At 45.4% G+C, this 26,701-nt stretch overlaps 2 long non-coding RNA genes across 3 annotated transcripts in view; one reads left to right on the top strand and one right to left on the bottom strand.

Moving 5' to 3' along the window:
- LOC114680202 (uncharacterized) overlaps positions 1 to 26,701 on the top strand; it is a 191,018-nt gene that overhangs the window by 69,162 nt on the left and 95,155 nt on the right. The window lies entirely within an intron of this gene.
- LOC144330597 (uncharacterized) lies at positions 6,314 to 17,235 on the bottom strand. 2 transcript variants are annotated; one of them, XR_013396874.1, is made up of 3 exons: positions 16,745 to 17,235; positions 16,467 to 16,578; positions 6,314 to 15,725 (listed from the first exon to the last, which is right to left on the bottom strand). It is a non-coding gene; the product is annotated as an uncharacterized LOC144330597 (long non-coding RNA). The 2 variants fall into 2 exon arrangements; XR_013396873.1 differs by lacking the exon at positions 6,314 to 15,725 and adding an exon at positions 15,924 to 16,308.

Here is a 26,701-nt window from a genome sequence, read left to right as displayed (position 1 = left end):
TTAGCATTTTCTATCAAAGAGGAAACAGGAAGCGGCAGTGTGAGACCCGGCCTTGCCGAGTGGGGGCTGGAGTAGGAGGATCCAGGTTCCATCACATTTGTACCCTTTGGCCACCCACAACTTGGGAATCCATCCCACCTCTCTATGCCTCAGTTTTTCTCATGCGTAGAGATTTAAAAACCCCGAGTACACTGGGTTGTCGTGGGTATTAAAGTAGAGAATGCTTGTGTGGTGTGCAGCACAGTGCATGGTACATGCTACGTGCTCACAAAATGAAATTTCTCCTTCTCATTTCCATTCCCCAAACAGAGTCCTGAGCTGGTCTTTCCTGAAGCTTCTGTGTGAGCCAGGGCAGCCACCATCCTGTGAGGTGCCTTCCTAGGAATTAGAGAAGGTCACTCCCTCTGGGTGGAGTGGGACACCATGTGGGCGCAAATGGAGCTTTGCAGAGGGAGGGAGTCCCAGGCCCATTCCCCACCCTGGTTGGGCAGCGGCCTCATAGGTGAGGGAGGAAGGCAGCCATCCTTATGTTAAACATCACCAGTTCCTGCAGTGGCAATGATTGGCAGGTGAGCCACAAGGCTGGCTTCAAAGGAGAACTGTTTGGCAAAGGTGCTTATGTCCAGAATCTTCCAGAGGGAGAGAGGCACCGTTCTCTTTTCATGCATATTCCACCATCCTCACTATGAATGCAGGCTCCTTGAGGAGAGGGACTTCCACTTTCTTCTCTTTATATTTTCTTGGCTGGGCACGGTGGCTCACATCTGTAATCATGGTACTTTGGGAGGCTGAGGTGGGAGGATAACTTGAAGCCAGAAGTTTGAGACCAACTTGAGCTACATGGTGAGACCCAGTCTCTACAAAAAGCAAAAAAATTAGCTTGGCATAGTGGCGCATGCCTGTGGTCCCAGATACTTGGGAGGCTGAGGAGGGAGGATCTCTTGAGCCCAGGAGGTCAAAGTTGCAGTGAGCTGTGTTCATACCACTGCATTCTGGCCTGGGGAACAGAGCGAGACTGCATCCATCATGCCTGTGGCTGGACATTTTCCTCTGCTTGAAATGTCCCCATCTAGCTCCTTGCCATTCGGCTGATTCTGTCTCATCTTTTGGGACTTATTTCATATGTCATTTCCTCCAGGCAGCCCTCCTTGCTCTGCAGGCTGGATTAGGGGCAGGGAATCTCCTGGGAAGATTCTGATTCTGTAGGTCTGCAATGAAGCCCAAGATTTGCCTTTGCTCCCAGATGATGCTGATGCTGCTGGTCCCTGGACCACAATTCAAGTAGCAAAGCAGTCTGGGCTGCGGGGTCTGGTTCAATGGAAAACATTGAGTACAGGACCTGTTAACCTTTTGAGGGTCAAGAACTCCTTTGAGAAGCAGATGAAAGTTTTTGAACACTTCCCCACAAAATGCACACATACTAATACTTTTCTATATTGTTCCAGAGATTTTATTGCCTCCCGAAGCTCATCTATGCACGTCCAGGTCGGAAATCCGTCCCCCTGGGCCACCACGTAATACAATGAACAAATACACGGGCCCGTGTGTTCAGAAACCAGCTTTGTTACTTAGCTGGCTGCTCTCTCTGGGGTTTCGTTTCCTCATTCGAAAAGTTGTTTAAACTTTTAGAAAAGGATAGTACTTACAGTAACTTTCTCATAGGGTTATTGGGAGGATTAAAAATGATAATGCAAGAAAAGTGCTTAGCACAGGGTCTGATAAGCTCTTGATAAATAGTAGTTATTCTGTTTCTTATTGTTATCATGAATAATTGATGTGCAGGGAGAGGAGCTGCAGCTAGAGGGACTGAGCACTACGGGGCGGGAGCACTAGCTGGGTGCTCACCTTGCACCTGACCTGGCCATGATGTTTTCACATGCTCAGTATCTTCCACCCCTCAGAATGAGCTGGGCATACAGCCAGCTTGCCCTATTGTTCAACGAGGACATGGAGCTTCAGCAAATTAGGTCATATGCCCAGAGTCGCTCTGTTTCTAAGCAGCAGAGACAGTTGTGCAGCCAGACTGCTGTGTTCCGACTCTGGGTTTTTCCCTCTATTTCCCTAGATGAAAATAAACAAATAATTGGATGCATGGGGAGGTCTTTTTTTTTTCCTTTAAAAATATTTAAATGATTTTCCCACATTTTAATAAAATGATATTAACTTTAATCTCATCGTTTTCAGCAATGCTACAAAGCTGCCTGTGACTTTTTCTCAGCATATTAGTTGCTTGGGCGGTTACTTGTTAGCCCTTAATTTTGGTGAGGCTTTCTGTAAAGTGACGGCTCCAAAGAGCCATTTACCTGTTTATTCGTACTTTCCACCAAAGACCTATTTTTCTTTGCAACCAACCAAATATTAAATACGCAGCCAGTTTTATTTATTTATTTTTACAAAGAAACCCTGACCTGTAAAGGCCTCTTTCTTTTCATCTTGGTTTCAAAACAATTCATTCATGCATTTTAGAAGTTATGCAAATGAGCTTCCCTTGATTTTAGAGGATTTCTCTGGAATTGATTTTGGGATTCTATATTAATTACCACTACCCAGGCATAGGGGCTGCCACATAATGGATATATTTAGCAAGAATGACAAGGCTGATAATTATGCACGAGGCACCTCAGAAAAAGGATTGTGTACTTTGATGTTTAATGTCAGCAAACTTCTTTAGTTTGTTAAACTTAATCAAAAGCAATCAAAATACACTGGTGTGAATTACAGCAAATTAATTGCAAACCAATGGAAAACATCATGTCTTTCAAACTGGAATGTTGAACTGGAACTTCTGATTGAATCACACAGGTCTAGGAAGTGGTAAGTTTTTGAATGTGGAAGAGTAGTCTAGAGCTTGAATTAGGATCCGGGTGGGAAATGCGCAGGATTCCATAAGGAATTATGCTTGTAGGGAAGACTGAAGGTCTAAGAATAACCTTCATGTTTGACTTTAAGGGAAACTCACTCTGTGAACGTGGGAAAGTCACTTAAACTTAGATTCTTGGAGCTTCAGTGTCCTGATCTGTTCAGCAACATAGCTCTTGCCTCGCTACTTTGATTAGTAAAGAGACAGCTTACCTTTATCATCTTTATTGAATGTACTCTGAGCCAAGTTCTGTGTGTACCCCCATTGTCTACCTTAGACCTGATGAGGGCGCTAGGAGGTTGGTGCTCCCGTTTCACAGATGCAGACTCAGCTCCAAGACACGTTGAGCCCAGGCACTCTGCCTTCAGATGACTACTCTAGGGATATTATGTTTAATTTCAGAAGACTTTGATTTGACAACCTAATCAGAGGCAATCAAAATATGCTTATGAAACATATAGAAAATTAATTTCAAGCCAATGCAAAGGATTATATTTCCCAACCATAGAGAATCAAGTGAGAAGATGGATGTGAAAATATTATGTAAAATGTTGACTGCTATGCAAATGAACAGTAGTAAAACTAAGGCAGCAAATCTAGGAGACGATGCGGAGGCCACTTTTGCAGAAAGACAATTCCTCCAGCTCATGACTCATCACTGGAGGCTAAGTTTTGTTTCATGAGATTTGTAGCTCCGTGGGGTCCACTGAGTCATTCAAACATTGATTCATTGAATACACTTTTTATCTACCAAGATCAAGGTGCGAGGAAAAGAACACAGCGTTTAACAAGATGTCATCTTGACCTCTGGGAGCCCATGATGTAGTGACAAAGATATAAGTTGTTCATGATAATCCAAGGAACCATTGAATAAGAACAAAAAGTAGCATTTTCTTGACACGGTTTTAAGGATGGGAACTGTGTTACCAGTGCATCCCCAGGACTTGACACAGAGTCTGGCTACAGAAAGTACTGCATACATTTGACTGAATGAATGAGTTTTAAAGGAGTCTTGGATACCAGGGTGGGCGTCTAAGTGAAAACTTTCCCTCCATTCACAACACTTCTGACACCAAATGTGTGGGGTGTATCTGACCAATAACCAATTCTCCAACTCTTCAGACACTACCTGGGTGTCCAATGAGTCAATTTGATTCTGACATTTACTACCTGGAATTAGTGCAGTCCCCACAGGTAAGGGATCAGTCTGAGATGGAGCAGGGACTCCTTTTGGAAACATAGAAATAAAGGAAACTCTTGAGTTTCTTCAAGAAAAATTTCAGGCACCTTACTGTCCTTAAAGAGTAAGTGAGCAGCTTGATAAGAAGGAAGATAATAATGGCTTAAAACAATAGCCAAAAAAGCTAGAGCTACAAGATATTTTGTCTCCTGTGAAAACAAAAGGTAACATCCTAACATAGGTTCCTGTGTTTAAAAAACCTGGACTCTACTGGGCCGGGCACAGTGACTCATACCTGCAATCCCAGAATTTTGGGAGGCTGAGGTGGGTGGATCACTTGAGGTCAGGAGTTTGAGACCAGCCTGGCCAACATAATGAAATCCCGTCTCTACTAAAAATATAAAACTTAGCTGGGTATGGTGGTGTGCACCTGTAATCCCAGCTACTCCAGAGGGTGAGGCAGGAGAATCGCTTGAACCCGGGAGGTGGAGGTTGCAGTGAGCCAAGATGGTGCCACTGTACTCCAACCTGGGTGGCAGAATGAGACTCTGTCTCAAAAAACAAACCAAAAAAACCCCTGGAACCCACCAACTAGAAAAGACCTTTTGCTGGCACATAAACCTTAGATTAGGGAAAACAGGACTGAATGAGCTCGGACTGCTGTTCTAAATTCTAAATGTCTTCCTGGAGGGCCTAGAGAGAGTCATGCCCACAGGCCGCCTTAGCATTCCCTTCTATTAGCCCTAAGTTTTTAGACAAAACTTTGCTTCTCTGATCACAGATCAGACACTCTTTAAATCCACCTATAACCTATAAGCTCCTGCTTCAAGATATCCTGCCTTTTAAGGCCACAGCAATGTCTAACCTCTATGTATTAATTTACAATTTTGCTTATAACTTCTGCTTTCCTGAAATTTACCCCTGCCTTTAAAAACACTTGCTTGTAAGCCATCTGGGAGGTTGGGTCTTAAATGTGAGATGCCTGGCTGGGCACAGTGACTCACTCCTATAATCTCAGCACTTTGGGAGGCTGAGGCACAAGGATTTCTTGAGCCCAGGAATTGGAGTTTGTAGTAAGCTAGGATTGCACCACTGCACTTCAGCCTGGGTGACAGAGTGCAATCCTGTCTAAAAAAATTAAAAATAAAGAAAAATAAAAAAGTGAGCTGCTCAATTCTCCTTGCTCAGCACCCTGCAAATAAGTGACCTCCTTTCTCTGGCTACAACACCTCAATGTAAATACTTGGCTTTTATATGCTAGGTGAGTAGACCCAGGTTTTATTTGGTAACAAGTCCAACAAGAAGGCCCCCTACTTTGGACACCAATAGTAGATCCAGGTGACCTGCACATTTGACCAACTGGCTATTAATCAAGATAACATTAATTGCTCCAATCTTCTTTTTTTTTTTTTTTTTTGTTTTTTAGTTTTAAACTTTAAAAAAATTTTTAATTTTTACGGGTACATAGTAGGTGTATATATTTATGGGGTACAGAAAATGTTTTGATACAGGCATGCAATGTGAAATAATCACATCATGGAGAATGGGGTATCCATCCCCTCAAGCATTTATCCATTGAGTTGCAAACTCTCTTTAAGTTATTTTAGAGTTAACTTGCTATTGAGTATAGTCACCCTGTTGTGCTATCAAACAGTAAGTCTTATTCATTTTTTCTAACTTTTTTCTTTTTATTATTATACTTTAAGTTCTAGGGTACATGTGCACAACGTGCAGGTTTGTTACATATGTATACATGTGCCATGTTGGTGTGCTGCACCCATTAACTTGTCATTAACATTAGGTATATCTCCTAATGCTATCCCTCCCCGTTTTCCCCTCCTCACAATAGGACCTGGTGTGTGATGTTCCCCTTCCTGTGTCCAAGTGATCTCATTGCTCAGGTCCCACCTATGGGTGAGAACATGCAGTATTTGGTTTTCTGTTCTTGCAATAGTTTGCTGAGAATGATGGTTTCCAGCTGCATCCATGTCTCTACAAAGGACACGAACTCATCCTTTTTTATGAGTATTCCATGGTGTATATGTGCCACATTTTCTTTTCTTCTCTTTTTAATTATACTTTAAGTTCTAGGGTACATGTGCACAACGTGCAGGTTTGTTACATATGTATACTTGTGCCATGTTGATGTGCTGTACCCATCAACTCATCAGCACCCATCAACTCGTCATTTACATCAGGTATCACTCCCAATGCAATCCCTCCCCCCTCCCCGCTCCCCTTAATAGGCCCCGGTGTGTAATGTTCCCCTTCCCGTGCTCAAGTGATCTCATTGTTCAGTTTCCACCTATGAGTGAGAACATGCAGTGTTTGGTTCTCTGTTCTCACGATAGTTTGCTGAGAATGATGGTTTCCAGCTGCATCCATGTCTCTACAAAGGACACGAACTCATCCTTTTTTATGGCTGCATAGTATTCCATGGTGTATATGTGCCACATTTTCTTAATCCAGTCTGTCACTGATGGACATTTGGGTTGATTCCAAGTCTTTGCTATTGTGAATAGTGCCACAATAAACATACGTGTGCATGTGTGCTCACTCTTTATAAGACTCTGCCTGATGATTTAAGATGGAATAGTTTCATCCTGAAACAATCCACCTTCCCCCTGCCACCACCAACCCATGAAACTGGTCCCTGGTGCCAAAAAGTTTGGGGACTTCTAGTCTAAAAGGAAGGCAGAAACCCTCTGTACCAGGAATTCCTTGCCCCTTTCCTACTTATGAATAATCCACCCCTTGTTTAGCATATAATCAAGAAATAGCCATAAAAATAGCCAAACGACAGCCCGAGGGCTGCTCTGCCTATGGAGTAGCTGTTCTTTTATTCCTTTACTTTCCAAATAAACTTCCTTTCACTTTACTCTGTGGACTTGCCCAGAATTCTTTCTAGCATGAGATCCAAGAACCCTCTTTTGGGGGTCTGGATCAGGACCCCTTTCCAGTAACAAAACCAGACCTTGCCCTGAGTGTAGGAAGATGGCTCCGTGGTGAGAGGAAGCCTGGATGAGACACAGAGGTGGGGGCCTTGCATGGAGGCTGTTTGGATTGTCAGTATGACAGGCAGTGAGCTAAGGTTTTGGGAAGCCAAAGAGAAAGCAGTGTCTGGGACCATGAGAGAAAAGGGGAGGGTGATTTGAGAGACTTGACTATTGACCTGGAGGTTTACGGGGAAGGGCCAGGGCTTGAGAGAAGCAAAGACAAGGTCAAAGTTTCTCACCTGGTCCTGGGAGAATGACTATATATTGACTGAGATGAAGGACTCAGTAGAAGCAGGGTTGGGGATAAAGAACTCATACATTGACAGATTTACTGTGCAGCAGATGTGTGGTTGAGAAGGTTCAGAGAGCATTTCATTAGTTAATTGTGTTTGAACAGGTATTCTCCATATATTCTGCATTTTTAGGGAGATGAACTTACCCACATTACTTCTTTTATTATGGTAAAGTATACTCAACATGCATTTACACTGGTTTTAACCATTTCTGATTGTACAGTTAGTGCATTCACATGGTTATGCAACCATCACCAACATCCACCTCTAGATCTCTTTTGTCTCCCAAATTGAAACTCTGTGCCCAATCAACAGTCACTCCCCATTCTTTCTTCCCCACAGCCCCTCACAACCATTATTGCACTTTATGTCTATAAATTTGACTACTCTATGTACCTCATATAAGTGGAATCAGACAATATTTGTCCTTTTGTGACTATTTCACATAGCTTAACGTTTTCAAGAATCATCCATGTTGTCAAATTTGTCCAAATAGTCTTCCTTTTAAAGCTGAATAGTATTCTATTGTGTATATAAATCATATTTTATCTATTCCTTTGCCAGACACTTGGCTTTCTTCCACCTTTTGCCTATTGTAAATAATGCTGCTGTGAACATTTGTGTACACATATGTATTCAAGTCCCTTCTTTCAATTCTTCTGTGTATACACCCAGACGTGGAATTGCTGGATCATATGGTAAGTCAATGTTTAATTTTTTGAGGAACAGCCATACTCTTTTCCACAGCAGCTGCCCCATGTTGCATTCTCACCAGCAATGCACAAGAGTTCTGAGTTCTTTGCGTCCTTGCCCATGCTTGTTATTTTCTGTTTCTTTCTTTGTTGTTGATAATAGCTGTCCTAGTGGGTGTTAAGTGATATCTCATTTTAGTTTTGGTTTATATTTCTGTAATAATTAGTGATGTTATACATCTTTTCATGTGCTTACTGGCTATTTCTATATATTTGGATAAATGTCGATTCAAGTCTTTTGCCCATTTTTGAATTGGGTTGTTTGGATTTTTTACTGTTGTAGAGTTTAGGAGTTCTTTATGTATTCTGGATATTAATCCCTTATCTATGTGTAAAATATTTTCTCTCATTTTCCCATTGTGTGGGTTGCCTTTTCACTCTCTTTATAGTGTCTTTTGATGCACCAAAGTTTTTAATTTTGATGATGTCCTCCACATTACCTATTTGTTTTTCTTTTGTTGCCTCTGCTATTGGTGCCATACCTAATCACATCACTTCCTGTATCACATAAGAAAGAGTCAAATTGTGATGCCAGGCTTCTGGGATAATGGTGTGACTAATATCTTAGCAAAATCTATTTTATAAATTTCTTGGGTTATTGTAAATACTAGACATAGGGATATAGAATGCCGAGCTTGCAATCCTAGTACCTTCCTCTCTAAATTTTTTTTTTTAAATCAATGTTCCCATCAATATTCCAGTCCCCAGGACTGAGAATAGGCATTCTTGACTTCCTATCCCTTTCCCTCCTAATCAGCTATAGAAGCTGGGGAACTTTCCTTTATCCTCCTGGGCAGCTAGGCTATAGATCCCAGCCTTCCAACAGTTAGATGAATGAATTCTGGTCAACAAAATGTAGGTAGAAGAGGTGTTTCTATCTTCTGGCCTGCAGCAGAAGCTCCTATCCAACCTTCCATGCTGTCTGTCTGCCCTCATTTGCTGGTCATATGCAGAGGATCTCACAGAGGACTATGTGGATTGTGTTGGAGCCACAAGGCAGAAGGAGTCTGGGCTGTGAATGACTGCATGGATCAAGCCCCTCTATTCACTCACATTGTCCTGTGATATGAGTGAGAAATAAACCTTTACTGTGTTAAGCCACTTGGATTTGTGGTTGTTTGTTACAGCAATTAGCCTGTGCAGATGAATCCACCAACAATTTAGATGTCCTCTCGGAGATAGCCAAACAGTATGTCTCCTTGCCTCCTCCTTCCCATGCATATTTATGGTATTTTAGTCTCCTTGCAGCTCACCACATCCCTAAACCACTATAATGGTTTACCTACTGGATTACCTGGTCCAAATCTTTCCTCCTCTAGTTCATCATTCATGCATAACAGAATGAATATATAGAAAACAATATTTCTAAGAGGATAACAGCTTTATATGCTTTGGTTTCAAAACTTTTGTTATTAGAGATTTTCCCCATAGAATGCCTTCTTCCCTCTTTTAGTGCTCCCCTACAGAAATACTCGCCATCCCTTATGCATGCCTACTTTTTTACCTTGGCTCCATCTCTCCTTCTCCTCCTATCTTCTTCAAGCTCAAGTTCCCTTGTTCCCCTTCCTCCAGGGAGCCCTCTGTGAACTCCTGTCTTACTTGTTTATCTTATATCCTTGGCACCAGACATACATTGCTCTTCATACATGTAGTTCCATGCTAAGTGTCTTCAGCTGAACCAGAGATTTCTGCCATTGGGTTCATCAGTGCAATATGTGAGGCCCTTGAAATTGCATGCGAAATTCTTCGTCTGTGCATGTATGTATTTTTTTTTAAGGGGTAAACTTAGACTTCACAAGTTCCTTCCAATGTGGAAAGTGCATAAGACTGGTATACCCATTGTCCTTAGAAAAACATTCATGACTGCAGCAATCGATGTAATACCTCAGAAGCCAGAAAAGATAGGGGTGGAGGCAAACTCTGCCCACAAAAGAAGCCCTTTGTACTCTTCCTGCTTTAATAGGAACAAGTGCCCAGCTTCCAGGGAGGGGGAGTCAAAAACTTCTGTAATGAAGTGACTCATCCCTGGCACAGAATTGCCTCCAGCTGCATTCCCTTTACTTCATAGTGGGCAGGTGGTTTGTAGAGTTGACTGAAATGGGCCAGGGCCCTGCCAGGTTACTTCACTCCTTTGCCAACCCTCAAACAAGGCTAGCTTTTGCCATATGCTGGAGTGGGCCAATAGTTCCCCTTTCCTTGTTATCCCATCAAGATAATGCCACATTAGCCAGCAGCCCTCCTCTCCATCGTCTCATGTGCATACTCATAAAATACTTTAGAGCCTCTTAGATCCCATGGTCCAGGCCCAGTGGCCTCTGATGCTTGCTATTCCCCAGGGAGGCCTGCTGGAGCCCTGCGGGATCCCCTTCCCTCTGTGACTCTTTCTGTTTGCTCAGCACCCAACCCTGGCAGAAAGCAGCATGCCTTGCTAGTTGCTTTCTCTACAGCTCTATGAATGTTTAATAAATTCTTAATTAAAAGCTGGGCACCTCATCGATTCCTGTCAATTGCTTCTCTGTTGTGAAGAAGAGAGGCCTACAGGAGGGAAAAGTCAAGCCCTCACTCCGCCCTCTGTTCACACCCACAACTACCCATCTGCACGTGCACACACATACACACACACAGCCATGGGACTTGGTGCTGTATTTACATAATTCTATTGACATTTTGAGGCTAAAATTATGTATGCTACTTTAATTCTCTGTTAAATTAAATTATGAATGTTTGGAACGTAGTAATTTCTTTTGTTCTGTGAACAGATTGTTTTATATATCTGCCTATATTACCAAGTTATTAATTTAATGATTTCATAATAGCAGCTCATTCCTCTGGGTAATATAAAGACTGAAGTGCATGCTCTGTACAGCACAGGCAGACACTGCTTGCCCTATGTGAATTGAAGGTTTTAGGAATAAAGTTATTAGTTTTGGCAGAATGTTTAAGTGTGCACAGGGAAACTGGAGGGATGTGTCAGGTCAGCTTGAGCTTCCCAATCTCATTTTAAAAAGTCAGGGCATAGTCTGTTGCCTGTGAGACTGGATGAAAAATAATTTTCTTAAATAAAGTCAAGCACCTAGCTGAACGCTGGCAAGTTTGAGAGCTGCTGCCTGCCCCTCTACCCTGGCAGCTCTGGACACAGTGTAGGGTCAGCCCCAGCTACAAACAGGAAAGTCTTTGTCTTTTATCCTGTGGACCTGCTGGGTCATCTCCAGCATGATGGAGATGTGCTGCCAGGCAACACGGCTGTGACTGCATCGTCCTGCTCCTTGCTGGCTTCCCACCCTATTGTGGGGAGATGGAAAATAGATTCTGTGTGGTGAGTGGGGATGAGCATGAAGTCTGGATTCAGAGGGACCTTCCTCTATCCCTGGGAGTTGTGACTTTTGTGACTTGGGCTTTTTAAGCCTCAATTCCCCGATCAGTACAATGGGGGCATTGATAACACCTTTCCAATCAACGTTGTAAGATTGTTGTGTGGCTCAAATGAGGAAATGGGTGGGAACGTGCTTTGCGATTGCTAACAGACAGGTTTCTTTGGAGGCTGGGTTGTGTAGGGTATGGGCAGGTACCACTAATCACTACAGATAACATCAGAGCAATGTTCATGGCCATTTTCCTCACAGCTCCAGGTGATTCACTTCTCCATTTGTTACTCCATTTGGTACTCTGTTTGTTCAGCTGACACCTGAGATTTGAGTTTGGGGACTTCTAAAGTTCTCCCACCTTTGGTAGTTTGGGACTCTATCTATTTTTCAGGAGAAATCACCAAAATGCTTCATTTTAGTTGAGAAGACAATGTTGAATGTGGAGCCTTACTAAGGAATCACAGCATATTCAGTTGTTCAATAAGTATCAAGCACTGCTAACTCAACAAGTACTAATTTAGAGCAGCAGATGCAACAGTCTCCAAGACAGGAGTGGTTTCTGCCTTCTCCAAGTCTATGATCTAATGAGAATCAGATGACTAAACAGGCAATCATGATATCCTGTGATGATAAAAGGCATGTACCCACCCTAGACTGGGGCCAGGAAAGAGGAAGGGAAGCCCAGGTTGAGACCTTGATATTGACTACGGATCAGCCATGCAAAGAGGAGGTGAGAGGATGGGAAGGGCCAAGGTGTTTCAGGAATTAAGAGCATGTGGAAAGTGTGGGGAGATGGAGGCAGGAAGAGCAACACAGCATGGACTGGACATTCCATCTAGGTTTGGGGAGGGAGTGGTGAGATATGAGGCTGGAGCCATCAGCAGGGGGCCATATATGGCAGACTTTGGGAGCTTTGCTAGGCAAAAGGCATTTGGGGAGCCTTGAGGAAGAGAAGGGATTATTATGCTTTAGAAAGAATGCTATGGCTGCTATGGGGAGAACCGTCTGGAAGGGTCAAGTTGGAAGCAGAGAGACCAGTTAGGAGACTGCTGCAGTCAACAAGACGGGAGACAACAGGGTCTGTGTTAGGTAGTGACAGTAATGTAGAGAGAAGACGTAGGAGGTGCTTAGAAGGTGGAACTGACGAGGTCTCCATTAGGCTCTTGGTTAGATGGGGGCAAAACAGAGAGGGAGGTGCTGAAGTTTGGAACAGCAGAGGTCTCTGAGGTTGCTCTTTACCCTTTGAGTTCTTCCCTCTTTGGCTTTTCTATGTTTAAGAGGAAACTCTCACACAAACCCCTTTGTCCATGGCTGACAGACACTTGTGTAATCACCCGATGGGTTTTTCCTGCCCCCTGAACAGACAACACCAATCCACTGGAATTGTGCTATTGTGGTAGAGAAAGAGTATTACTAACATGAGGCTGGCCACAGAGGAGATGGAGACTCAAATCAGTCTCTCAAAAGTTAGAGTTTTTCAAGAATAGTTTGGTGAAAAGGAGGCTAGGGAGTGGAGAATGTTGATTGGTTGGAGATGAAATAATAAGTGTATAGAAAGTGGGTCTTGTGCACGGAGTTAGAGCCTGGATGGGATCACGCAAGTGGACCCATTGAGTCATGAGTCACAGATCTGAGTGGAGTCAGCAGGTTGTCAGAAATGCAAAAGTCTGAACAAATATCTCAAAAGGCTAGTCTTAGATTCTACAATAGTGATGTTATCTACAGGAATAATTGGGGAAGTACAGACCTTTGGAACAATGGTTGATTATTGCTTAACTATGCCTACATCTTAGTAGAATTCAAGCCCCTCTCATAATTCTAACATGTGGCCTTTCATTAGTTTTACAAAGGTGATTTAGTTTTGGGAAGGGCTATTATTATCCTTGCTTTAAGGTTAAAGTGTAGACTAAATTCCTCCCCAAGTTAGCTTGCCCTATGCCCAGAAATGACCAAGGACAGCTTGGAGGTTAGAAGCAAGATGGAGTCAACTGTGTCAGACACTTCACACACACATGTGTCTCAGCTGCTCAGTGAGGCCAGCAGGGTAGCTAAAAAATATTTCGCTGTGGAGGTGACAGATTGCTAAGTTAAAACTAGTGTTATTGCTTATACTTTCTCCATTTGTTTTTTTGTCTCTGCATGTCAACTCTATGAAACATTCCAACATCCTCAGTTGAAAAATAAAAGAATTCCTTTCTTTTACTCTCACACAATATAGTGTGTCTTAATCATCTGTGGATTCCTGGTGCCTAGCACTGTGTCAGGCACAGCTATAGCGAGGACTGTTGAGTGATGGACAAGCAAAAAAACCCCAAGGTCACAGGGTCTCATTCCTCATGAAGGGAATTCTGGGGTGTGCTCACCAACCTCCCCCAGAAGAAACCTGGATCTGTCTAGGTATGAGGCAGGAAAGTACTAGATGTTGATGGCAAACCTCCTTCCCAATTAGAAAATTGCCAAAGCCAGATCCCTGTGGGGCCAAAGACAAGAGGTCCAAAGTAGTTGCTTTGCAAGTGTACATTCATGTTGGCCAACCCATTAGCAGAAGGTGGGCAAGAAGGGGATAGAGGAGAAAGTAGAAGTAGGGTTGGTTAGGGCTCAACTTACCTACAGAGGATAGCAGCTATGAAAGAAGGAATGCCTGCTTAGGCACAGGATAGAGAGATGGTGAGACATACAAAGGGACAAAAAAGGTGACAAAGATGATGTAGAAAATTGAACATGAGCTAGGAGCCAGAATTTGGACAGAAGATCAACTGTGGAAGGTGACTTTCACCAAACATGTAGGGGAAGAATCAGTGTAGGATATGTCAAATAGGATCCAGGGGGTTGGGGGTGTGTGGAAAATGACTATTTTGAGACATCAGGGGAGACAGAGAGCAGGACAGAGTTTGGACTGCAGTATTCATAGGGACAGAGGAGATCATGTTTGCTTTGTTAATGGCTGTGCACAAATGACTGAGGCTGGCACTTCATAGATAGCCTATAAAAAATGAATGAATCCTGGGTGTTGTCCTTCAAGAATCGCGTAGAGGAAGGTTGAGGAAAGAGGGATGCCAGGGCGTGGGAGAAGTGTACTGTCATCAGGACCTGGATCTTAGAACTGGCAGAGTGGAGGCAGATCAGTGGGACTGGATTATGTTCAACACATTCCCAAGGGGTGCCCCAAGAATTCTTCCTCAGTGGTAAATTATTGCTAATACATTACTGTGGTCTGAGCGCTTGTTGTTCCCCAAAATTTGTATGTCAAAACCTTATCCCCAGTGCAATAGTATCAAGAAGTGGAGCCTTTGGGATGTGATTAGGTCATGAGGGCTCTGTCATCATGAATGGGATTAGCGTCCTTGTAAAAGAGGCCCGAGGGAGCTATTTGCCTCTTCAGCCATGTGAGGACACATAGAAGGCATCATCTATAGAGGCCTTCCTCAGGAACCCAATCTATTAGCACTTTAATCTTGGATTTCCCAGCCTCCGGAACTGTGAGCGATACATTTCTGTTGTTTATAAATTGTGCAGTGGAAAGTATTTTGTCATAGCAGCCCAGATGGACTAAGACATACACTAAACATCATGGACTGAGTGGATGATGGCTCAGAGGCCCCTAAGGCAGGGGCACTGGCAGGAGCCACAGTCAAGGCAGTAAGTCCAGGGTCTCCTAAAGAATGCTTCAGGAGGTAGAAGTGGTATGATCTTCAGGGAAGGGCAGAGAGCCTTATTTTGATTGAAAACTGTAGATGTCTTTTTCTGACGCCTCATGGAAAGGCCACATTTGCAGGTGAGAATGGTGGTGGTGGTGGGGTTTTGGCTAAAATTCGGGAGAGGAAGTGCTTGGTTTCCCTCTGTATGTCTCCAAACAACAAAAAAACTGGAGACTTGTGAGAGGCCATTTGGAGCAATTCAAAGTCTGGAGCCCTGAGCTATTTAACATTTCCGGCAATGAACTAGATGATGAAACAGAGAGCACGCTCATTAATTTCATAGATGACACCCAGCTGAGGCTGGAGGGGCACCTTGGAGGATCAGATTAGAATTCAAATTGACTTGAGTAGGTTTTAGAGATTGGTCAGAAACCAACCAAATGAGATTCGGGAAGGACAAGGGCAGAGTAAGGGAAAAACAGCCACACAAATGACGGGGAGGAATGACTTACTGAGTCCCAGTCCTGCTGGAAACCTGAAGACTGTCTTGACCTCCTTGCCTGATTCATCACTGCTGACATTTGCACACAGCTTACAATGAACTTTCACAGCTCTCTCCTTTGAGCTTAGGGTGACAATGCCTTAAGAGAGGAATTGTTATGAATAAGATCGTGGGGGGTTCAAAGATGTTAAAAATCTACCCAAGGCCACATAGCTGATAGATGTCACAGCCAGATGCAAACTCAGTTAGCACTTTACAGCACTCATTTGACACTTACCTCAGTGCTTTACTGTGTCATCTGTTCTCTCACCTCATTTAGAGGTACACTTTCCTTGACACTTCCCTTGCCCACAGGCCAGCCCCATCTCCTTTCCTATTCTTCTCTAGGTAGCCAATATCCTAGGGTGTGTCCTCCAACCCAATTTTTACAAGCTGCTTTATCAATCTGGATTTGTTCTATCTGGACTAGACCCACCCAAGTTGTGCACATTGGATCCATCCAGCTATCTGTCAGTTCCTCTACTCACTGGGTTTGTGGAGAACCACTGGAGGAGATCATATAATTGGCTGGAAGGAGCCACTACAGATCCATTGGGTAGGCTCTTGGTTCTGCTTGGCAAGAATCCATTATGTGTCTCTGGTCAGCTTATTCCCCTCAAGGTCCTAACATCATTACTGCCTCATTTATCTTCTTCTTCTTCTCCTTCTCCTTCTTCATCATCCTATCGAAGAACAGATGGGGGTCATCTGTAAAGTTCTGTCCCAGCTTCCTATCCTTATTCTCTCTCAACTTATCCAAATGTACATCAACTCTCACCCCTCTCCTCCTGGCTCAGGGCAAGGAATAATTTTTCTGTTCACTCTTCTCTCCTGTACTCACAGTCTATCCCATTCGTCTTCCTTCAGGGACTCCACAAGATCTTCCCACTCTGTTGTTCCTTCCTCGTAGTCCTTGAACATGCTTCAGTTCAGTCCATCTTCAAAAGCTCTTCCTGGAGGACAGTTACAAGGGAGGTGATAGAGTATGGTACTGCTGTACTGGCAATGTTCTGGTTCTTAGATTAAGTGGAGCTCTTAGGTTAAGTGAAGCATTAATGGGTACTTTATGTATATTCTATCACATGTATCCATCATTAAGTAATTAAAAAATCAACTTACATAAAAATATCTCTCCTTCAACCATGCTAGCAACATCTTGTTCTTCCTTTTGAAGACAGTTCCTTGAAGATCATCTTCATCTTTATTTCTTGTTCTCTCCTTAAGCTACTATTCTAATGACAAAAGCCCCCAGTGATGCCTAATGTGTCAATTTGCAGCCCACACCTCACCTTACTTTTCTGAGGCATTAATCAATCTGCCATTTCTCTTCTCTTAAAACCCTGTAGACCTGAGCCATTTTTCTGCCTTGGTTCTCCCCTGAGCTCCCTGACCAGCATCTCCAAGTGTCTTTGTTGCTTCCTCTTCTTCTGCCCAGAACTTACACATCTGTAATCTCTCAGCTTCCTTTCCTAGGGTCCTCTTTCCATTTCTTCTCATTCTTCCTGCACCGGACCAAGGTTGTCCATGACTTAACATCTACCCATTCATACACATCTGTCCTGGCCAGAGCTCTCTCCTGTACCACACACCTTATATTGAACTTCCCACTAGATAGCATCTCCTGAATGCTTCTCCTCCCACACAACCTGGACTCATTTTGTTGCCCTCCTTCAACTTGCCCCTCCTTCTGTGGGCCACTCCCTAGGAGTTACCTTGGACTCCCACACATTACTCTCTTTTCCTATATCTGATTGTGGAGTAAATATCTTTGTTCCTGTTCATAAGCTCTTAATTAATTTCCCTGTTTCTAACCTTGCCTGCTGTTAATCCAGAGCTGATCTTGCCAAGATGCAAAATTTATCATGTTTTTTGTCTGCTTAAATTCCTTAAATTCCTCTCTGTTACCTACAGGTCTGAGTCCAGATTTCCTGGCCTGCAAGGCCCCCATCACCTGATGCCACCTGCCTCTTGAGTGACAATTTCTGCCCTTGTCATGCTTGGCCTGCTTGTAGGTCCCCAAGGCCACCATGATGTCACCACTCTTTGCCTTTGCACATGCCATGCCCCTGCCTCAAGACCCTTCCCCATGTTTCCCACCTGGCAGCTGTTCCTGCCTATGCTTTTGCTTCCCATTCTGAGATGCAACACAACGTGGCAACTGAGAGTGCTGGCCCTGGAGTCACCCGGACTAGGTTTAAATCCTGTTCTACTCCTTCTAGCAATATCACTTGGGTCACATACCCTAAGGCTTCCTGTCCTCATCTGTGAAGTGGAAATGAGGAAAGCACCCACCTCACAGGATGGACGTGAAGATTCACTAAGGTAAAGGTCCTCAACCTCAGGGCCATGGATGGGTACTGGTCCATGGCCTGTTAGGAACCGGGCTGCACAGCAAGAGGTGAGCAAGGGCAAGCAAAGCTTCATCTGTATTTAAACACACTCCCGGCACTCGCATTACTGCCTGAGCTCTGCCTTCTGTGAGATCATCAGCGGCATTAGATTCTCATAGGAGCATGAACCCTATTGTGAACTACACATATGAGAGATCTAGATTGCACGTTTCTTATGAGAATCTAACGAATGCCTGATGATCTGAAGTGGAACAGTTTGATCCCCAAACCATCCAGCCCCTAACCCTGGTCCATGGAAAAATGGTCTTCCATCAAACCTGGTGCCAAAAACATTGAGGGCTGCTGCACTAAGGCTCTTTGTGAAGCATCTGCCACCATCTTTGGTGCATTGGAAGTCCTTCCTGGACACTGGCCCTCCCCACATTGGACTAAGGTCCAATGGCACCTGCTCCCTGAAAGTGTTCCAGACCTTCCAGACAGACTTAATTTTACCACTTTTCCTCCTTAGAGAAAAGTGTAATTTTGTGTGTTTGTGTCTGCATTTACAAGAACACTGGACACTATTTGTGACGTAGCTCTTAGAATCTTACACAGTATTCAATGTTAGGCACCCTCTGCTCCCTGCCATGCCTCAGAGATGAATGGCTTGGACCATTCATATTTGCTTGGTTACATAAAGGCTTTTGTGGTTTTGGACGAGCTTCCTGATCCAATTTACTCATCTATAAACTGGGGCCATTGTGGAAGGGATGCTGCATTCTGAAAGGATACTCTTATATTGGGCATAAAGTGCACAGGGAAACCAAAATTCCTAAAACAATCAGGATGGATTATCTAGAAATTAGGGCTGGTCAGCAGGGTACATATTGTCGAGTGTGTGGAGAGACATTGGTAGGAGTTGTGGCTGTGGAATAGGGCAGGGACCTATATTACACATTGTGTGTGTGTGTGTGTGTGTTGTTGTATGTGTCTGCAAAAACACATGCCTGTGTCCCATGGTTGTGCTGTATGCCCTGGGGCAGCTAGCTGACAGTCAGTCGCTTCATTGTTCTCTGGCTGAAGCAATTGTTAGAGCTATTAGAGGAGCATGAACAGGAGCATGAACCCTATTGTGAGCTAGCAGCAGCTGGCCTGGCCAGCCTCCCCACAATGATCTCAGGGAGCAAGAGTCACGCTGCTGCGTGAAGGCCATGGGAGATGGAGGCTTAGCTAGATAGAGCAGCCAGCCCTTGTGGACCCCCCCAGGCACACACTTGCTGCCGGCCATCTGAGGAGCTGCCAGGACATTCTTGCACCTTGCCTGGGTGGGACTGGGAAGCTGTTGCCTCTAGCTCTGGGTGGATGCTGATACAGGCTCTGTGGCTGGCGGTGTCACCCGAGAAGATGGGTAGGACTTCATGGCTGATGCTTTCTGTCCAAGCTCCCTGGGTTGGGGTGGGAGAAGGGGATAGAGGGCATTGGCTCTTGTCCACAGCCAGGATCCACTCTGCCTGGCTTTGGGGTCTTCTGGCCTGTCAATTTCTAGCCCACCCCATTTTGGGCTCTTTCACATCTCCTCTGCATATCCTTTAAGGGTTCAGAGCATGACCTCACCTGGGGCCACAGAAGCAGAGGCGGAAGTGGTTCTGTTGCCTACTCTCTTGCCCTGGCCATTCCTCTAGGCCTGGTTTTTGGGCGGCTCACTCCAAAGGGCCTCATAAAACAGCTCCCTGCAGTCCCTAGGCATCCTACTGGCTCTTCCTTTATTGGCCTGTAGGAATTTTGTAACCTTCCTGTGGATGGCTCCTTTGGGACCATGGGCCTGCCTGTAGCACTTTCCCACATCCCTATTCCCCAGCTGCACATTAGAGGCATCAACTCCCACTCCCACTGAAGGCCTGGGCCATGTACTTATCACCTCTTTGGGGCAGAGGCAATTCGGACACTCCGTTTGGTCCTTGCCCTAAGCTTGCTTGACATTGTCTGCCATTTCTCCAGCACATAACTAGCTCCCCTACCCACATTTTTAAAGACACAGCCTACTTCCTGGTGGATAAATGGCCCTGTAGGCTTGTGTAGTATAGTCAGGACAGGGTCTGTGGAGAGGGTGGGGCTGGACATGGGCCCTGAAGTCCAGGCAGGATAGGGCTAAGTGGCAGGAGGGTGTGTGGGGCTTCCAGGTTAAGGAACATGTCTTTGGAAATGGTCCTTCCATTGCATTCTCACAGCTGCCAATTAATAGTGCCTGTCAGGTGAAGATGGCGCTCAGAGACAGGAGTGTGCCCTGAGGTCCCCGCAGAGGCTCACTGCTACATCTGAAGCTGCGCCATGCTCGGGCCAGCCAACTTGTCATCTTCCATGTAGCCTTGTGGGATGAAGACATTGAAGTACTGCCTCCTCCTAATGACCTTCAGCAGAGAACCTGAGTTGGCTTCTGAGCAGACATGTCCCCTGCCTCGGCCCTGCTGCTACCGGGGCAATTAACTGCTGCTGTAATTCTGGGTCTCTGCACCCATGGGCCCCCCTTTCCAAACAACATGTTGAACAAGAGTCCTTAGAGGAGAAGGGAAAGCGGTTGTGTGGTCTGGTGGCCCGACAGGTGGCCAGATGAGAGATGACAGGAGTGTGAACGGAGGGACTGTGTGGTTTTAATCACTTAAGATGCTGTTCTGGAAGCAGATGTGAGATAGCTCCTGGAGAGCACTCTGGGGGTTGCAGCACCCTGAGGATAAGTGAGGGTGACATCTGGAAGACAGGATATTCTCCCAGATCGCTATCCCCCCGGGGCTGGCTCTAAGCCCTGCCAATTACCTCCTCTGCTGGCTGGGCTCTGCTGTGTTTGGAGGGGGGGCCTGAACTAACCCGGTGGCGGGGCACCCCACCATGGAGTAGGAGGCTTGGTGACCCCGGAAGCATGCTCCTGTGCTGGGGTGGGGGGTGGCATGCTGGGAGGCTGGGGGAATGACCTCTGGGGACCTCAGATTCCTGGACGCCTCCAGCCCTCCCATGGGTTATTTTCTCTCGCAGCAGAACAGCAGCAACCTGGGTTAATCAGGAGCTTGGGCTGACCCTGGGAGGATGGTCTCAGAGGAGAGAACCTATTTTGAGCTGGTGAAGTGATTAGTGGTGCTAATCACAGGCTCAGCCCAGACCCTTCTGGCCTACTTACAGGCTATTCCAACTTTCCCTGGCCTGCACGTGCTCTCCCTCCCCATCCCTTCTTCTCCTCTGTAAGCTGGCAGCTGCCCTCACCTGCCTTTCTCTCTTCTTGCTCTCTCCTCCCATTTTTATGGGAAAAGAGACCCCGGGGATCCTGAGAGCTCTAGTCTGTACCCCTAGGAACCCCAAAGATTTCAAATAACCCCAGTAGCTTCTAAAGCTGAATTATCCTGACCATGAGCTGACCCAGGGTACATTCTATATAAGGAAAGAAAGAAGGCCTTGGGGCACTCCTGAGGTGATGGATCCAAGGGTTTTCCTTTGGACCATGGTGAGTGGTTGGTGGTGAATGAGGGAGTGAGGGGTGGAATGAGCCGAGGGGGAAGGTCCTACCCAGGTGATCCTGCCCTTGGCCTACAGCCAGAATTTCTTGGGAGTGGCAGCAGTTTTTGAGTGACCCAAGGTGGAGCTGTGCTCTTGGGGCATTTAGAAGAGGCAGTGAGGAGCCCAGGGGCCTGAGACCTCTGGGAAGTTGGCCCTGTGACTGGCTCTTCTGAGCATTCATCTGGCCTGGTGAATGAAGGCTGGTCAGCATACTCATTTACTCACTCAACAAGTAGGCGTTGACGCCTGTTCTGTACCAGGCCCTGTGCTAGGTGTTTGGGAAAAGTGAAGGGTGAAAATTGTATGAAGGGAAAAAAGAGAGGGCTGAGCTGAAAATTATTGGGAGGGGTTGTCCTATTCTAGACAGCAGAGAGCAGGCCCCTCAGAGGAAGTGACATTTAAGCTGAGACTTGAAGAATGAATAGGGATGAGCAGAACTAGGAGTGGGAGAAACAGGATAGGTAGAGGTACGCATGGAGCCCCCAAGGCAGGCAGGAGCTGGGCTCTGGGGTACCACAGCGTAGAGAGGAAGGGTTAGCAGGGCCCCACAGCCTGGGCTGTACAGGCCACGCCAAGAAGTTTGGATTTTGTCCTTAGAACAGGGCATGCCCATCCCAAGCCTGCTATTTTCTGACTCACTCCATGCCCTGGCCCCACACTGCTCTGCTTGGCAGGGCCTGACTCTCATAGGCTGTATCTTCCAGCCCCTGGGTCAGCAAGTTTCCAGCTGGTCTCAGCCAATGGGAGACTGGCAGGAGCTGGGAGCTGGGAGGAAGAAGCCAGGGCATTTCTCCTTCTCTGCCTCGGACAGCATTTCCAGAACTGGCTGCAATTCTAGGTTTCTGGCACCCAGTAAACAGATCTGCCAGGTGACCAGGCCCCTGGGTCCCTCAATCCAGAGGCCTCCTTTGTCCCAGCAGCATATGGATGTAAGTGGCAGTTTGCCATTGCTAATCTCTGGGTAGCCTCATTGCTCCTGTTTGGCTTCTTGACCTCCTTAAAATAAACTCAGTTTTAGATGCTCATTTACTGAACACTTGCATGTTCTCTAAGAAGGACTTTGCATATCAATTCATTCAAAGCTCTATGATGTGGATTATACCCATTTTATAACCAGAAAAACAGAATCCAGAGAGGTGAAAGTGCATAGGTAGTAAATAGCAGAGTGGAGCATTGAACCAGGTAGTCCAGCCCCAGAACTTGAGTTTTTAACCTCTGGGCCAGGGCCTGTGTAAAGTGCTGAGTGGCGGAACTCAGTGAAGTGTGTGGTTCTAGAGGAAGACTTGAGTACGCATTGTGACTTCCCCATGATGGGTTCTGTGATCTTAAGTAAGGCACTTAATCAATGGGAACCTCAGTTTGCCCATCTATTAACTGGGGATAATATTAATACTAGAATTTAGTTCCTAGAGGTTTTGCAGGATCAAATGAGATAATGCTCGTGAAATACTTAGCACAGTGCCTGGCACACGGTGAGGACTAGATCACCGTGTGCTTTTATTCTTGCTCTTCCTTTTACATGACTGTCCTGACCCAGGAGTCCAATACACAGCACTGGACAACTGGATCCCAGGTCAGGTAGGGCCATGGCTACTCTTGTGCTTCCAGGTTCCATTGAGACCTGGGGTGAGTGCACTGAGCTCCATGGTGCTGAATCTGAAGCCTCATCTCTAAGGGTGTCCCTGGCTTCTAGGTTGTCCTGTCCTTGCCTATAGTTTTTCTGTGTTCTGAGCAGGTGTTTCTCAGAAGTCTCATATGCATCCTCCCTCCATGGCCTTCTGCCCTGTGGAGACCTCCTTGTACCCCGGGGAGGACTTTGCTAGACTAAATCAGGCTGAGAGTCACCAGACCCAGATCTTCGGAGCAATCTCAGGCCCACAGGACTTGTAATGGTCTCTTGTTCTTTCCTGTTTTGAGCCACAACAAAAGATGGAGCATGTGCATATGCATGCACACACACACACAAACACACACATACACACACACTACTAAAATCAGTGACCCAGTGGCAAACCTCAGTGAATTGCTGAGCCTTGAACAATTTCAGCCGACTGATGAAGATCCCAAATAATTTTCATTCTAATCCATGTTGCTTGACTTCTAAGGAGGTAATGGCCCCTTTGGTGACATGCTGTCCTTTCTGTACACAATTTATAGCTGTGACTTGCCTTCTGAACTGCTACAAAATGTGGAGGAAAAACAGCTTTTGAATTACTGTGTTCCATTCTTTGCTGAGATACTGGACCCTTGGCTCCCAGCTTGGGCAAACATGGCGGTGGCCAGACTAGGGAGAGGGTGGAGAGAGATGGAAGGAGGAAGAACATGGAAGGAGGTCTGAACATGAAACTCAAAAGATTGTAATGATATTAACAATAAGAGTAGCTCATGTTTATGCACTTTACAATTACAAAGAATGTTTAACCGCATTATTTCCACTTAATCTTATTAACCTGTCATTTTACAGGAGATGAGATTTAGTTAGGTGACTTGTCCAGGGACACACATTTAGTTGGCAGAGGCACAGTCACAACTAACACCAGTTCTGACTGTCATGCAGTTTTTCTGCTGAGTAGGTGGGGTGAGGAGGCTTACAGGCCTTTACCAGGTAAGTAGCAGTTGGCTCAGGAGGTTGGAGTCTTCCAGGCTGCATAGAATGTGACTCAGGGTCATGCGTGTAGTCCTTGAGGAGAATGATTCTCTGGGCCTAATCTGAGTCCCAATCAGGTCTTGCCTGGCACTTCCTAGTCGTGGTTTTTGAGGGGTGGGACAAGATAAGAGTAAGTTGATTCCTATAAGTCTATCATTTCTGGAAAACAACCCAGAGTAAATGCTTTGCTGAGCTTGGGAAGTCTTCTAACCTCTCTGTAAATCTCAGCTCCTCCCTCATCTATAAATGGGATTGTAACAATCAAGTCTCTGTGATAATTAAATGCAATAAAGAGCTTTGTAAATGGTCGAGAACCAAAGACATCTGAAGGAATTTTATTGTGTCTTCCATCACCACCACCATCATCATCCTCCCCAATTTCCTCCATCATCATCAACATCATCACCACCATCATGATCTTGTAAGAAGGACAGCGTAAGTCACAAATTACTAAGAGTATAGGCCAACACTTAGAATATCTGGGGGAGCTTATTTAAAATGTCACATCCTGGCCATACCCCCAGAGATCCTGATTGAGAAGGTCTAGTAGCACCCAGAAATATTCCTTTTTAACAAGAACCCAGGGTGATTTTTGTTGCAGGAAGTCTGTGGATTGCACATTGAGAAACATTGCCTTATAGTTGTAGGACAAACAAAAAGAGATTATACCACACACAGGGTTTAGTGATGCTTGTGAAACCCGTAAGCCTACGGTAATATGTGTAAGCAGTCCAAGACCTTTCCACATGAGGTCACTGGCTACCCATCAGCTTTCAGGGGCAGGAGCAGCCTCCCTGAGTTTTCTGGTCTTGCTTTATCTAGTTTAAGCCACCTGGGGTGAGCTGGGCAGAGCATATCTATCTAATACACTCATGTGAACTTGGGTCTTGGGATTGAAACAGCAGTGTAAAGACAAATGAAGGAAGTATTTATTTATACTAACACAGTACAAAGCAATTAATCCTCTCTACTAGCCATAATTAAATTCCTCAGAATGAAGACTTTCAACTTGTGAGCTGGAGCAAATCTCCCTCTGTGGCTTCCTGGGGAGGTCAGGCATCTTCTGCCGCTCGCCTCTGCCCTGTCATCCCGGGCTGGTGCTACTCCGTTCCTATTGATTCCAAAGAGTTCCTCAAGCTGAGACTGGGGAATTGACTTTGAAAGTTGCCTTTTTAAAGGGCAGACTAATTTTCTACAGGAAACATGAGGGTTATATATGAAGAAACTCACCTAAGCAAAATGTGTAGCAGGAGTCCAGGGTGGCCAGTAGGTGAGATTGTGATTTAATTTTGTATGTGGAGTATTTGCAGGACAACCCTGGAAATCAAATTTGCATCCACTGACGTGCATGGTGGCTAGAAACTTCTTGTGGGGGAAGATACTCCAGCCATGTCTAAATTTGGGGTTTAGACATGATCAGATAGGTAAACTGAAAGCGGGGTTTGGGAAGCAGAGGACAAATTACCAGGTGGGAAGTGAAGCTGTGTAAAAGGGACCCTGGCTGGCAGAAGTCCAGGAAGGCACTCAGAGGCAGACTCAAGGCTCAGGGACCTGTGGAGTGTTTTGGTGAGTGCAGGGGCTATTATTTGGGAGCCCTCAACCGTGCTTCTATATTAGTCTGTTCTAATGCCACTAAAAAGACATACCCAAGACTGGGTAATTTATAAAGAAAAAGAGGTTTAATGGACTAGTTCCACGTGGCTGAAGAGGCCTCACAATCATGGGGGAAGGTGAAAGGCACGTCTCACACGGTGACAGGCAAGAACACATGTGCAGGGGAATTCCCCTTTATAAATCCATCAGATCTCATGAGACTTCTTCACTATCATGAGAACAGCACAGGAAAGACCAGCCCCCATGATTCAATTACCTCCCACCGGGTCCCTCCCATGACACATGAGAATTATGGGAGCTACAATTCAAGATTTGGGTGGAGACATAGTCAAACCATATCGGGGGAGCGGTATGTGTGTATTTCGGGGAGGGAGAGGCTTTGGGGTGTTTCCTCAAATTCTCTAACTGGGGGGACCCCTGCAAAAGAGTGTCACTAAAAAGTAAGATATCAGGTTGGTGCAAAAGTAATTGCCTTTTTTACCATTAAAAGTAATGGCAAAACTGTAATTACTTTTGCACCAACATAAAAGCTTGATAATCTGGGATGGAATAAGAGTGGGTGGCAGCTGCAGCATGGACACCTCCAAAGGCTCCAAGAGGTACCTAGAGCAGGGAGGTGCATTACAACTGAGCAGTCAGAACAGCCTGGGCTCTGACCTGAGAGGAGTGTGGAACAAAGCGTGGAACTCCAGCAAGTAGTAGAGGGCAGCATTTCAGTGAGGTGGGAGGTGGGAGGCAGTGACCAAACTTGCCTAATGGGGGAGTGATGGGCTGGGCTGCTCGGGCCATGCTGATGAAGCTGCTTTGGGTGGGTTGGGCACCATCACCACATGATGTGGGTTTTCCTGACAAGTCTCCTGGGGCTTCTCCCTCCCCGGCTCCTGTTTCCTCCCTTCCTGCCTGCCTGCCTGCCTTCCTGCTTTCCTTCCTTCCTTCCTTCCT

Source organism: Macaca mulatta, chromosome 8 (assembly GCF_049350105.2).
Source record: "Macaca mulatta isolate MMU2019108-1 chromosome 8, T2T-MMU8v2.0, whole genome shotgun sequence".
NCBI lineage: Eukaryota > Metazoa > Chordata > Mammalia > Primates > Cercopithecidae > Macaca > Macaca mulatta.
This window is presented reverse-complemented; position numbering and strand designations above follow the sequence as displayed.